The following is an 8,123-nucleotide window of genomic DNA, read 5'->3' as shown; positions in this document are numbered from 1 at the left end:
TATTTTATCTTTATTGCCAATTTTATATTCCCCCACCCATCTTCTTTTTAAGGGCACAACCAGTGCCTTATAACAACTTTCCCCTTAAAACGCCAATGGCTTCAAATATGGCATTTCATTTGGAATACATTCTTTGAGAGGGTTGGATTTTCTTGTTAGGCATCCAATACTTGAGCTACTGTTGCTTGAAGCAGTTATAAAGCTCAAGGTGCCTTAGTGCTGCTGGCGTAAAATTGTAAACTCTTTTCAAAAACTTGCCTGCAAATTGGTAACTCTGAAAGTCCCTCTTCAGGTGTGGAAAGCAGAAGGAAAGTTACTTGGTGTGAGAACATGTACATCTTTTCTAGTGAGCAACATTCTCCATAGTAGGGGTGGTTAGCCTTTTTGGCTCCTCATCAGGATTGGCCATGTTGAACAAATTTATCAGGTGGGTGGCCCTACCCACCTGTCAATCACCTGGCAGCAAAAGGACATCAGGTACAAAGTGCTGCTAAAAATGATGCTGGCCCCCTTTGTTTTATACAGGACTTTTGATGGTTTGCATTGAAAGCCCTACTAAAATGAAGGGAAGGAAACTGTTCTAGCAGAGAATTATGATGCGTACCTCTTTCTGATTCAGGAAGGGGTTTGCATGGTATCCTGCCCCTGCTCATCAGCAGACAAGTGGGAGATTAAATTCTGATCTATTCCCTAATGGGAACAGGTACACAGCCAATGCAGGATTTAACCCTGTCCTGCCTGCAGTCACATGATGATGTTGTGAGAGACATCAGCTGATGAGCTAGAAGGCATGGTTTGAGGGAAATGGATGCATAGGCTCACTTGGACCCCCTGGCAGGCAAAGACTGGCCCAAGGGTTCGCCACCTCTGCACTGTAGCCTTGCTTTGCTTTCAGAGTAATCCTGTGTCATTGATTTTCTGCACTAAATGCTCTTTTTCTAAGTTATGCAATATTATGAAATACAAAATATATTCTTTTTGCCTCTTAATCTCTTCTCTTCTGGAGTGGGAACAAAATTTCCCAACTGCAAGAATACTTCATTAAAAGTAAAGACAATAGCTCATAATATGGGTAGTCCTCATAAAAAGAATGGTCATTTTGGAGTCCAAAAATGCAGGATGTAGTTTATTACATTGATTGCCCATAAAATTGTTTCTGGCGAAAAGTTAGAATAAGCGCTCTCCTAAGGGTGTGAAAAATCCTAGTAATGATGCAATGGCAAAGATTTCAATTTGACCAGGAGCACCATCTTAACATCAGAACTAATCTACCCCTATGGTCATATGGAAAGTCTTGGTGTGTGGTGGCAGCTGGATTATGAAAGAATCCTAAATGAATTTCAAAGCAGATTATCGTGGATGGCTAACGACAAGAGATTGAAGCAGAGCGTCTTTGTCCAGTGTTAAGGCTGGCTGTGCAAAGCAGCAAATGGAGGAGCTAGGGCTTATGATACCTGATTTTCAGCTACGCCTAGGAAAAAAGCTGCATAACACAAAGGGAACTGGAGGTGACATGCAAAGCTCCAAACTATCAGCAGGAAACTATGGAAATGTATAACACCATTTAATGCCTTTAAAAGGTGGGGCTTTTTTAAGGGGGGGGTCTTATCCCAAAGGGTCTTACATTGTATGATAAAACACACACACCAGTCACCCAATAGTACATCATTTACAAATAAAAGTCATTAAGCTTCCTAACATCTGGATAAAATACAAGATTAGACACAGATAGTCAATGGATAAAAAACTGATAATTAAAACAAAAAAGAACAAAAAACAAACAAGCTTCCTAATATAATTTGAGTTATGGGTTAAGATTAAATTATCATTGTATAATTATCATTGTATAAAATATGTATATGGGAAAGCAAGCAGGTTTGAGAACTGTGTACGGCAGCCATTTAAACAAAGAAGATGTCACTTGCCGTTCCTTCTGTACATCTCTAGGGGATCAGACCATATCAGACTAAGAACTGGGTCAGGAGCAACAGCAGCTTGCAAATAGCTTCTTGTCCTGTGCTCAATCTCCCCCATCCCCTGCCATTCCTGCTGAAATGCTTTCCCATTTGATTCACCCTTAATGTACCTGCATTTTTTCTTACTATCCATCACCTTGTCCTCTCCTAAAATTCTGGCCCTTGAAACAAGGCAATTCAAGTTCTGCAGCAAAGATAATTGACTTGCCCCTCCCAATCACCTGTCAACTGCAAGTCCCTGCTTTGCATTAGCTGGGTACCACCAGACTTTGCAGAAAGGCAATCAATAAATAGCAAATAAAATATTTCATGGGGGTTTGGGCACATATATAATAGTGGTCCTCAAGTATACTGAGGTGGAACTTTCCCCCCCTCTTGCTGCAGAGGGAAGAACTAGAAATTGCAGGGAAGTAGATTTTGTCCTGTCCTAAAGCTTGGCAGGGGGTTGGACTCGATGGCCCTTGTGGTCTCTTCCAACTCTATGATTCTATGATTCTATGAAAGCAAGGGTGGGGAATCTGTGGCCCTCCAGCTTTAGTTGGATTTACAACTCCCATCATCCCTGACCATCAGCCATACTGGCTGGGACTGATGGGAGTTAGCATCCAATAACATCTGAGGGCCACAGATTATCCCCACCCCTGCCCTGAGACGTTTATACAATCAAGCAGCCAAATGGGGACAAAGCAGAACATATGGTGTGTTTTTAAAATTGCATTAAGCCTGTAATTCCTTCAAAAGCCATCTCGGTCAGATACAAAGGGTAAACAGATGCCTTAATTGCAGGTCTCCCACCTCACATGAGGATAGAATGTCTTTGGATATTTCTCTGCGCTTCACACACCATGCTAATTAATGTAACTCTAACGGAAGGATCCCAGAGTGATGTTTCCGTCTCCCCCCCTCCCCCTGAGCTGACGCACTCAGTTTTTCTTAAATAATTAATCATCATTACTGCCTGCTGCTTGCTGGGTACATGTTAGTGATCATCTCAGATCCCAGCATATTTACACCCTCCCAGTTCCTGTCTGCAGCTTGCTTTTGCTCTTTTCACAGGCTTTCATGTTAAGGTCTTCATTAACTGACAGGTTGTAGATTTCTGTGCCATCGTGCTTTGATGTCCTTGAAGTACTGAAGCACAGATTGGAAAGCATAGGCCTGTTTGTTGCTGCACCTTATTGGATACAGATACAACATAAGGAGAAATAAAGGAAACAGTAACAACACCTGGGCAGCCAGATCCTCTGGGGTTGGCCTTGCATAAAGAATCTGGGGGAGGAGGATTTTCTACTGTCCAGCTAGGTAACCACTGCCCCGCTACTGATATTCCTTAAGCGAGAAATCCAGTTCCTAGCTCCTCATTATACAGCTATGACCTACTTGTTGATTTCCTCTCTGTGACCTCAAAGTGTGAAACTCTTCTCCAATAATAATAATGTTAATAATAATTTACCACTCTGGGCGGCTTCCAACAAAATATTAAAATACAGAAATCCATCAAACATTAAAAGCTTCCCTAAACAGGGCTGCCTTCAGATGTCTTCTGAAAGTCTGGTAGTTGTTGTTCTGTTTGATGCTGGACCTCAGTGTCCAGATAGAATGATGCAACAGCCGCCTCATACAGAGTCAGTACTGTCAACACTGACTGGCAGTGGCTCTCCAGGATTGGGAATAATTTCCATCCCTAGCCGAAGCTGCAGGGATTAAAGCTGAATGCAGAGCATGTGCTCCAGCCCCCTGCACTTGAGGCAGATGTGCACTATAGTCCAAAATATCTGGAGGGCACCAGAACAAAACATAAAAGGAGCCTTGCTGCTGCATCAGGCCGGTGGCCCTTGCCCAGCCAGTCCAACATCCTGTTCTCACTGTAGCCAACCAGGTGCCTGCCAGAAGGCGATGAACAGGACCAGAGCAAAACAGCACTCCATTCAGTGCTTTACCGCTCCTATTCCCACCCCGAGACGTTCTAAGCCCCGCCTCCCAACGACGACCCCGCCCCAGACTCCTTTCACACCTCCCTCTCCGTGTAGCTCCTCCTTTCTCCGATCCCCTTCCCCTTCGGCCACTCCCCGTCCTCCGGGCCACGCCCCTCCCCGAAACAATAGCCGCCTTCTCCTTCCCCAGCCGCAAGCTCCGCGTTGGCCACGCCCCCTTTTACCTCAGGTTGCCGTTGGAGGCGGCTGCCTGAGGCGACGCGGCTTGCCGCCTCTCAGCGGCCTCGGGCGCTGGGACGCCGCAAGCAGCGGCGACGGCGGCGGCGGGTCCCTCCCACCCGGAGTCGCCCAGGCGCCTCCTCCGCTCCCTCCCTCGGTCGCCGCCGCTGTGAGTCACGACGACGGAGGGAGGAGGAGGAGGAAGAAGAAGAGCAGAAGCAGCGGCGGCCGCTTATACACACACACACTGTTCGGCGTTTCTCTCCCCTCAGGCGCAGAAGGAGGCTCAGCCGCTCCAAGTGCTGAGAGGACGAGGGCACGATCCTGCCTCTGCTTCCCTCCTTGTCTACGCGGGAGGGCCACTCGAGGGCTCCTCCCAGACCCAGTAACAACAACAACAACATTATTATTATTATTACTAGTGCTGCTGATAACTGCTGCGGCCGCCGCCGCCACTTCAGGTAAGCGCTTTACGCCTCGCCTGGCAACAAAAGGCGCCGCGCGGTGAGTAGGCGACTGCTAGCTAGCTAGCTTGCTTTTTCTCTCTCTCCCCCTCAGTCCGCTTGGCTGCTCGCGCACGCGCGCTCGTCCGTCAGCCTGTTTGCGCGCGCCTGGTTTCTCGTTCGAATGTCCGTCCAGCCGGCCGTTGCTCGCGCGCCCGCGCCTCTCCCCACGACTTTCGCAAACGTCACTCCCCTTCAGCGTTCCATCTCCCCCCTCCCCCACTGCTTGCTCGCGCGCCCTCCGCCTCATCTCTCCCACCCACCCCATTTATCCAACCATCCTTCCCCCCCAAAAAAAACCCCCTCATTTCCTCTAAGCAGCACCACCCACCGTCATGGAGTCACTCTTGCTCGCTGGCTCTCCCCTCACATATATACATACACACAGCGCTAGAAGCATCGCTAAGTACTTTTAAAAGGTGTGGTGGGGCTCACATAGGCCCGCGAAACAAAATAATCGTATGGTAATTTGTGTGCAAGATATAAATTTAGGGGTTAGTTTCAGAGGTGGTGGGGTCCTGCTTCTGGGCATCTGGTTGTCTGTTGCGTGGACAGGATGCTGAGCTAGGTGGGTCTGATTCAGCAGCAAGCTCTTCTCAGGTCAGATCTATGGTATACATTGAGAGCATATTCAGCACACACATTTCCTCCATAGAATCCTATTAACTGTGGTTTCTACCCCTCAGATAGCATTTTCAGCATCCATAACAAACTGCAGTTCCCAGGATTTGGGGGTGGGAGAGTACAGTAATGTGCTTTAAATGTGCACTGAACATGCCTTAAATGTATACTGTGGATCTGCCCTTGAGGTTTTTCAGTTCTTGCTGCCAGGGCTTACTCTGAGCTCTGGAATGGTAGGGATGGATGGCTCAGGCTCTGTAAGTCCATCCCATCTCTCTCTCTCTCTCTCTCTCTCTTTTTTTTTTTTTTTGCAGATTAAAACAAAACATGAAAAATTCACATTTAGATTGTATGCATTCATCCCCTAAGAGACGTTTTTGCATGCTTTCATTTCCCCTAAGTATGCCTTTTCTGTGAAATGTACTTATGCCTTTTCTTAATAAAAAAAGGTCTAAACTGCATTGCCAAATTCATACACAGGCTGATCCACATATAACACTGGGACCAGCAAATTAGGTTGGTTGATTTCAAAATGTGGATCAATTTCTTTTCCATTCCTACAGGATGCCAGCAGGGTTTTAGGGGCTGCTCTACACATTCAAATTAAAACCAACCTTTTACAACAATGTGACTTTCACACATGAGCACATTCATCTCTAGCCCCACTTTTCCTTCCCATCTTCATCTACTTTTTTCATACACGTACTTATAAGTCCCTGCCACCAGTCAATGCCATCTATATACCCAGTCCAGTGACCACAGATCAACACAATGTTTGCAAATAGAAAGCAATGAAGGATGACTGCGGCCTTGTCGTGAGTGAGCATTGAAGCGTGCTCAACAACTTTGTAAGCAAAGAAAATTTTAAAATGTTAAGTTTAATACTGGGGTGGAGGGGAAGGGTAAGTGATCTGGGGGTTTGGGCTCCCTGGGCCACCTGTTAACAATGACTCTGGTCAACACAGGATGCACCAATCTTACACCTTCACAGCCTGCTTATCTTCTCTTCCTAAATTGTGTTCTCCAAAATTTCTGAAGAGTGGGTTGGTGATAAACGAATGTTACCTGTTCCATCTTCAGGAGAAGTACTTCAGGTACATGTGCAAAGGAGGGGGTTCTCTGTAGTAATTGAACGGTTTTATTTGACTTAGTGTTGTTGGTTTGTGTAGTAGTGTGTCAGTAACTTCTATGTTTCTTTGTGTACCATCCTAAAATCCATTTTTTGGGGTGAAGGACAGTTTGTACATTTCAAAAATTAAATTAAGACAAAAATAAGTGTTTCTTCACATAGCACATAGTTAAATTAAGGAATTAACTTTGAAAGGGTGTAGTGATAACTACCAACTTGGACAGCTTTGAAAAGGGGATTAGACAAATTCATGGAGGATAAGGCCATCAGTGATTACTCCCTGTGATGACTATCTACCCTGGTATAAGAGGCAGCATGCCTTGAAAAACCTGCTGCTGGGGAACATGAGCCAGAGAAAGCTATTGTTCTCAATGTGCTGCTTGTGGGCTTCCTAGAAGCATCTGGTTGGCCACTGTAATAACATAATGCTGGACTAGACGGGCCACTGGTCTCATCCAGAAGGGCTCTTTTTATGTTCTGATGTTAAAGGAGAGGGGCTTTTCTGTGGTGGCACCCCTTACTTTGAATGTCCTCCCTGAGGTGGTTCAGCTTGATAACAACACTGCAGTCTTTTCAGTGGCAGGTCAATAAACTCTTTATTTGCTGAAGCATTTTTCAATGGTTATGTCTGCTTTATAGTTTATAGTTTTATAATTTGCTGCCTCTTAGTTTTATCACTGAATGTAGTTATATTTATATTGTATTATACTGACCTGGTTTGTGCTTAATGCTAAGGCGAATGGTGGTTTAGCCTTAGGTAGTGTGGCAGCAGCGGCAGCAGGACCTGGATAGGAGTGAAGCAGCCCCAGTTTTTGCTCAGCGTACCTGCACACTTGCTTTTTCATATTTACCCATGGTTTGACTTGGCATTATGTGCAGATGGGGCAACTGTATTATTGTAAACCATCCTGGAATACTTCAGGAGAAAGAGTGGTTTAGACGTTTTTTAAAATGAAATATTATTTTGGAGGGGGGTTGATGATGGTGAAATGGGTGTGTGTGGGAACCTTACTCAACTGGTTCAACCTGTTGTTTCCAGTGAGCTCTGCCACTACTTACTCCAAATCAACTAGTTTAATTCTTTAAAAAAGCTAAAGCAAAAAAGTAATAATCTTAATTCACCCACCCAAAAATCATTTGTTCAAAATCTTCTTTCCATTTCCTTCTCTTTGGGTGTTTTCTTCTTGTATGCTTCCTGTAGGGATTCCTTCAGGACTGTCACACCTAATGTTTCCTCTCCATCTCCTAAACCTTTGTCTTACACACATGCAGAAAATTATCCCATGCTTTCCGAATCCTGTCCATTTTTTTGTGCTGCATTCTTTTAAGCATGCAGGGGGAGAAACCCAGCTGTAGTTCTCTCTTTACCCCCCCCCCCCTCTTCTTGCTCTTACAGCAGCATCATAAGCAGCTTCACCTAAAAGTCATTTGGAGGGATATGGCTGCCACATTTCTACATGACTTTCTGTGGTCAGAGCTTTCAAGGAGCTGGTGGTTGTAAACAATTTTTTTTTTTTTTTGAAAACTGTCACATATCATAACTGGTAAACTAAATGACCCCAGTTTAGAGCCAGAATAGCAGTATTTCCTAATCCCTTGCAGATTGCTCCAGTCCCACACCTGCTTGAACTTGCTGGCAGCACTGCTAGGCCCTTCTTCCTCCTCTTTTTCATGAAGTTTTTTATTTCATTTTGAATGTATAAAAAAGAAAAGAAAAATAACTGTAACCAAATACAGTGGT

This window comes from Podarcis vaucheri (assembly GCF_965113315.1).
Source record: "Podarcis vaucheri genome assembly, chromosome: 7".
Lineage (NCBI taxonomy): Eukaryota > Metazoa > Chordata > Lepidosauria > Squamata > Lacertidae > Podarcis > Podarcis vaucheri.
This window is presented reverse-complemented; position numbering follows the sequence as displayed.